This window comes from Borostomias antarcticus (assembly GCF_949987555.1).
Source record: "Borostomias antarcticus genome assembly, chromosome: 15".
Classification (NCBI taxonomy): Eukaryota; Metazoa; Chordata; class Actinopteri; order Stomiiformes; family Stomiidae; genus Borostomias; species Borostomias antarcticus.
The window spans coordinates 3808406-3815178 of NC_140248.1; positions in this window are offsets into that span (position 1 = coordinate 3808406).

Sequence of the window (6773 nt, forward strand, 5' to 3'; positions counted from 1 at the left end):
TGACACACGCAAGGACGCGACTAGATCTTGCGTGGCCTTGCGAAGCTTGCGCTTATGTAGTTTGCGTCGACTATGAATCCGGCCTAAAAGAGCGCTACTTCCCACGTGTGGACGACATCGAGGACTATGACTGGATTCGAGACCCATTCAACCAGGAAGCATCAACAGAAAAGCTGAATCCTAAATCGCGCACTTAGGCGAAAGTGCAGAGCACTCGCGGCCTTGTGGCCTTACATGCGCGTTCCCGCTAAGTCCACAAGGGCTCAGGGTCCCAAAACGGAATTGCTAGGTCCACAAGTGCGCCACTGCCGCCATTTTGCGCACTTTAACCGCACTTACCGAAAGTCCGCAATTTCGCGGACTTAGGAGCAGAAAATACCCACAGTCCACCGCGTCTCATGTGACACAGGCTGCGTTCCGAATCGCCTACTACCCTACTATATAGTATGCCAAAACAGGATGTAGTATGTCCCAATACATAGTATGCCACATGCAGTATGGCAAAAGTACCAGGATGACCTACTACATCCGGTCGTATTTTGCAGTATGCACGCCAGCAGGCTTTTCTGGCTATTCTGACCCACAATCCTTTGCGCAGCGGTAATGTGCGTCACATGCGCGAGTTGACAGCTGTAGACGAATGTCGCGTTATGGACAGCGACGGATGTAGGCTAATTTCAAGGCGCAATGTTATGACAAGGTAGTATGTCCCAATTGGATGCCTACTGCTTGCAAAGTACGTACTTTCTAAGGGCAGCTGTAGTAGGTACTGGTAGTAAGAAGTAGAAGTATGCGATTCGGAACGCAGCCACAGTGCTTGAGTGCATCCGAGTCGTGATCCGAGTGCATCCCACATAAATAATGACATTTGCCGATAACACAACATTGATCTTGAAATCCACTTGCTGCAAACATATCCCACCCAACATAATATTTGTAATTATTATTAAATTAAAACAGACGTCAGTCGGTCAATTTGCAGAGCCGAGCGGAGAGCTGAGGAGCGCGTCAGAGCAGCCTCTGCGTCGGAGGGACGCAGCAGCCAATGAAAACAAAGTGGGAGGGGCATTGAGCTAAACTGGCTTGGGAATTGTGGCGCGCAGCTGGAAGTGCTGTCCCAGTTAATTCACGGCCCTGCACCCTCTGGCCCTTCCAGCTGACGTCATTTAAGTGCTCAGGCCGCAAGTGCGAGGGGCCGCAAGGGTGGTTTGCGCACTCAGATTGGGATTCAGCTAAAATCTCACTTTGAGAGAGAGAGAGGAATGCGCAGAGCTCCGTATGGACCATCACACTGAAACTCAAATTGAGAGAGCTCCCTCTGGATCAGTTTTGGTTGGCTTCTGCATCAGAGTACCCGACCATCTCCAGCCACGCTATTGAGCAACTTCTTCAGTTCCCCACTGCCTACCTGTGTGAGCTGGCGTTCTCTACTCTGGTGTATAAGAACAAGAGCAGGTCGCGCCTCTCTGTTGAACAGGACTGTGAGTGGCCCTCTCTTCAGTACCACCGAGGATTTAGAAAATCTGCGGCCAGCGACAGGCACATGTGTCTCACTAGCTTGTAAGTAGTGTTGAATATGGTTGATTTTCAGAGAAATGCCTTTTAATATGATCCTGTTAGCTATTTCCTAATTATGATGATTGACCTCTGAGTATGGCTGTCGGCTTGAGTTTTGGGTAAGAAACGGTGTCCCTCTTCCATAGACTTATGAGATAAAGACATCCCATGGCTGGTACACTCTGGGCCAAACACCATTGTTGTGGTTAGAGATAAAGGCCTGGGCGCCGAGGCGGCGTAGGTTAACTTGACCAAACAAGGCCACGGAAGAGACCAGTGAGACAGTCTTATCGGACAAGAGACGAGGGGGGGGGACACTCAAACCACATAAGAACGTTGCAACGAGACCAATACTTTGATTTGGGTCCAGACAGCATACAGAGAGGTCAACTGTACATTAGGCCATGCCATCGTCAAACCTTCTGTAATAAACCGCTTTTGCTTGAGGCTCAGATCCCGTGTTGGAGAGATTAATTTGGAATACACCTGAAAAGGAGACACTGGACTGTGTGGGATTGTGTGAGATTGGGTCTTTTATTGAAATCAAAACACAACGCAGAGCTGGAATAAGGACAATAATAAAAGACAACAAAAGTCATCAGTAGGCAAAACCTATTGATAATAGTAAATGTTACTGATTGAATTTTAAATAACACTTATAATTTCTTTAACACATTATAGACTAATTAGGCCTACACTTTTGCAACACATTATAATAAGGATCTGTTAGCCTCATTTCAATAACTATTCATAATTAAATAATCATCAAGGTTTATATACATATAAATGATGAATAGATATATTTCTGAAACTTTCTAAAATATTAATAGTCTTTTTTTCTGTGCTTTTGTGCTGTGCTTCCAGGATCCCATTCCAGTTCATCCTGCTTGCCTCACCTGCACACTCTCAGCACAATTTTAGACTAAAGTTTTAGTCTAAAGTAATTTTTTTGTAAAGAGTGATCACTGTACACCAGGGATAAGCCTGCTCCTGTCTCAGGCCAGATCTACCCCTCCTCTCTCTCTCTTTCTCTCTCCTTCTCTCTCTCTCTCTCGCTCACACACACACACACACACACACACACACACACACACACACACACACACACACACACACACACACACACACACACACACACACACACACTCTTCCTCTTAAGGAATGGGTGTATTGCTGCTTTGATTTAAATCTATAAAGCTTTAAATTAATTCTTCAATTATTTTGTTAATAAATATTTTGAGTTATATAGATGTTTGTATTGTTTGGCATTAGCAAAAAGGCATTAAATAAAAATTAACAGTGATTCATAGGAGTAATAGCACGTGTTATAGGGGCTATTTTGCATGGATATGAACATAGGTGTGCCTTGAGATTTTGGCTTGCCCTTTGGTGTGCCTTGGGCAGAAAGGTTTGAGAACCACTGGTCTAGATCACCATATATGTATGTTAAACATGATAAACTCACGTGAAAATGGCTGTTGTGCAGCAAGCCATTTCTTTTCATTTGCCAATAGCTTTTGCCATTTCAGCAATAACATCACCAATTTAGAGTGAGCTAAAGAAACCAGAACATTTCACATTTGAGAGGCTGGAATCAAAGATTTAAGAGGGGAAAAACTAAAAAGAAATGTCTCCAAATGATTAATAAATTATCAAAGTAATTGCACATTGAGTTCATAGTTGGCAATACATCAATGAATCCTCTAACATGGCACATTATTCGTTTTTGTAGAATGTATTTTTTGTATTTTAATTACATAAATACGTAATTATAATTAATTAAAAATGTCACTAATATTTTGTATTTATAATTAATTACATTTATGAGCAAGTATTTGTAATTTGTATTCAATTACATTTTGATGTTTTTATGCCCATCTCTGCTACTTGTTAACCTATGTCTCAGCCTACTCTAAGGCCTAGTGGAGTGGTATAACACTCTCACCCTGTACACAAGCAGGCCATGGAAGTGGAAACGAGGGCTGTCCTGGCTAGGGGGCCGGGGTTTGAAGCACGCACCGGTGGACTGCTGTGATGAAGCCAGTTCCTGCAGGAATCCTCCTTGAGGAGCGATGGGTATCTAGACCAGCTTTACATCATGCATTACAGCCCTAAAAAATAATGACATCATTGAACAAAAACTAAAGTAGCCTATGTGTTGGGCCCTCAGTGTACCTGCTACTCCTGTCATTCCAATAACTTCTTAACACTACTTGGCACACACACATTTTTGTGTGAACACGAGACTCAGCGAGAGAGAGAGAGAGAGAGAGAGAGAGAGAACCAGTGGTGTAGTGGAGGTTATACGGAGATATGCAGTATAGGCTACACTAGATCCCACCGCTACATATTCCAAGAAGCTTTTTCAAAAAGAAAAAGGATGAAGGCAGGGAAGCGCATGCGAGGCTAGCAGGGGGAGGAAGAGTCCTCTCTTGTTTCCGTAGCAGCAGGGCATTTGGAGAAGGTCCTGGGAGCCAGAGCAAACCCCAGTGGGAGTCTGGTCAACTCGGACGCCACACCCAGGAAGGGAAAGCGCAGCAGCACGATCAGCACGTTGAAGTACGCACAAACGAAATCCAACCACTTAACACACAAGCAAACACTGGCTGGCTTGGTTTGATTCAATAATTGTATTATCTTAAATATGCCTGCCTGTCGGGGTGTCAAATAAGGACAAACTGAGACAGGACTGTTCCTCACAGGACTTCTTAGGAAGGAGACTTTGATTACATCATGGCTACAGTCAAATCAAAGGTGTCAACACAAGTGATTTTGGTTATGTAGATTGTACTGTACTGTAATATCATGATGGTGTATTGTTTTTATAGGCATGTATAGGTTTTTATAGTCATGATGGTGTATTGTTTCATAGGCATGCATGTTATTCTACTAAAGTTTGTAATAATGTTGAAATGTTATGATGTAATGTAATATGTATTTTAAATTGTATGGCTTAATCCACCAGCCCAGGGACTACGGGTGTAATTTAGCAGCTGCTAATTCTGGTGCAATTGCATTTTAATTGTGCGCTGTCCCTGTTAAACTAAACAATAACATGACATGAATCATCTCACCAGGCATTAGTGTGATACAGTACTTCTCAGTCACATTTCATTTCTTCACTGTGCAATATAATCAGGGGGCATTTTCATTTAGAATCAAACTCATTTACTTTCGTAGAATCGACCAAAAGTCCACCTCCATAAAAGCCCCTGGATATGATCCCACATATTCCCAAACAGGGGGTCTACCCAGGGCCTCTGGACCGAGCCCATGTTCTGGGCCAGGCAGACCTCCAGGCGTCTCCAGCCCGTGTGAGGCAGCAGGCTGAGGGCTGGCCGGAGCGCCAGGCGGTTCTGCAGCAGAGTGACGCGAGGAAAACTCCCAGAGGGAGAGGTGAACTTCCCCCTCACCTCAAACCCGCCTCTCTCCTTCCACCACACCAAGAGGTCTCTGGGATCCGCCATGTCCAGCCCGTGCTGCAGGGTGGCCTGCCGTGCTGTAGCCTCGCCCAGATGTACCTCCAGCACAGCCAGGTTCTTCTCCATTGCTGCCTGGCCGCTTTTCTCCTCCACTTTCCTCCACTCCTCCGCCTCTCTGCGTCCCAGCTCCTGCCTGAGCTCTTCCAACTGGTAGCTGATCTGTGCTCTCAGCTGGTTGGAGATGACCCTAGTGATGGTCACCTCCCAGCTCTGCCTCTGGTAGAAGCCGGCCACCTCACAGATATCTGCGCTCAGGAGGGCCAGGGCTGACGACACGGCACTCTTCACCTCCTCCCCCTCTTCCTCCACTGGCCTGAAGGAGTGGCCGGCGTGCTGCCTCCCATCCCGACACACTAGACAGACCATCTTCCTGTCTTCGTGACAGAACAGAGTTAGCTCCTGCTGCTGGTGTTCGGGGCATCTGTGCGCTCTGGTTCTCTCCTGCCCTGCTCCTTCCAGTCTCAGCTGCTCCACTAACGCACGTACAATCCTGTGGGTCTGGAATTCTTTGCCGACAATGGGCGTGTTACACTCAGGACATCGTTTGTGATTAGCATTCAGGAGCTGTTCTACGCACACTCTGCAGAAGGTGTGCTGACAACTAAGAATCACTGGATCAGTGAAGATCTCGGTACAGATGGCACAGCAGAGGTGGTCCACAGCTGGGGAAATTGTAGCCATACTGGAGCTTAGCTAATTTCACACCAGCTCATAGTATGAGAGAAAGAAAGAGTAATGTTTTTTTTCCCTACACAAACACACACACACACACACACCATGGATGTATTAATAGAACACACCGACCTTTGGTTAACAGTCCTCCTAAGTCGGTTTATATTTTCCCCGGAAGTGCCGAGGAAGGCTCCCGTGACGCATTCTGACGCATTTTTAGGTAGCAAATGTTCTGTCGTTTTTTTTTAAGTTTTTTTTTTTACACATTGTATAGATAATTACAATATTATTCTAGCTTTTACATCGTTATATACGTTAGATTAATTGCTATTGCTGATATTTGCAACTGGGATGAGAAATCATGAGATTTCGTTAGAAAATCACTTCCTTCACCGTTAAAGCAAAGAGTATGGAATGCCCAGAGGGGACACCAATCATTCTGCTATGGAACCAAAACGTCATGGATCAGGGCCGTCGCCATTTTGGACTGTCATGTTGATTGCGCAACCTGTGCTGTACTGTTAGCTGTCAGTGTCATGCACTCACTTTTTCATGTTGACACATCGAATTACGATCATTACGAGCATTACGATCACACTCTTTTTTTTTCTTTTTTTTTATCTTCATGAAACTAGCCTATACAATTAAATCAACATAGATACAAGTTACTCACTCTATATACTGTAGACTGATACAGCTACATCCACACAGGTTTCCTTTTTTCATTTCATATTTTAATGTTCATACCCATTACAAGCGTTAACTTGTCTAGACTAGCCATCTTCAGTAATACCCAGGATGTGTCTGGGAGGTAGGATGGGAGCAGCATGGGACCATGAAGGAGCTGTGTCTGGGAGGATGGATGGAGGAGCATGGGACCATGAAGGAGCTGTGTCTGGGAGGGAGGATGGGAGCAGCATGGGACCATGAAGGAGCTGTGTCTGGGAGGGAGGATGGGAGCAGCATGGGACCATGAAGGAGCTGTGTCTGGGAGGTAGGATGGGAGCAGCATGGGACCATGAAGGAGCTGTGTCTGGGAGATAGGATGGAGCAGCATGGGAC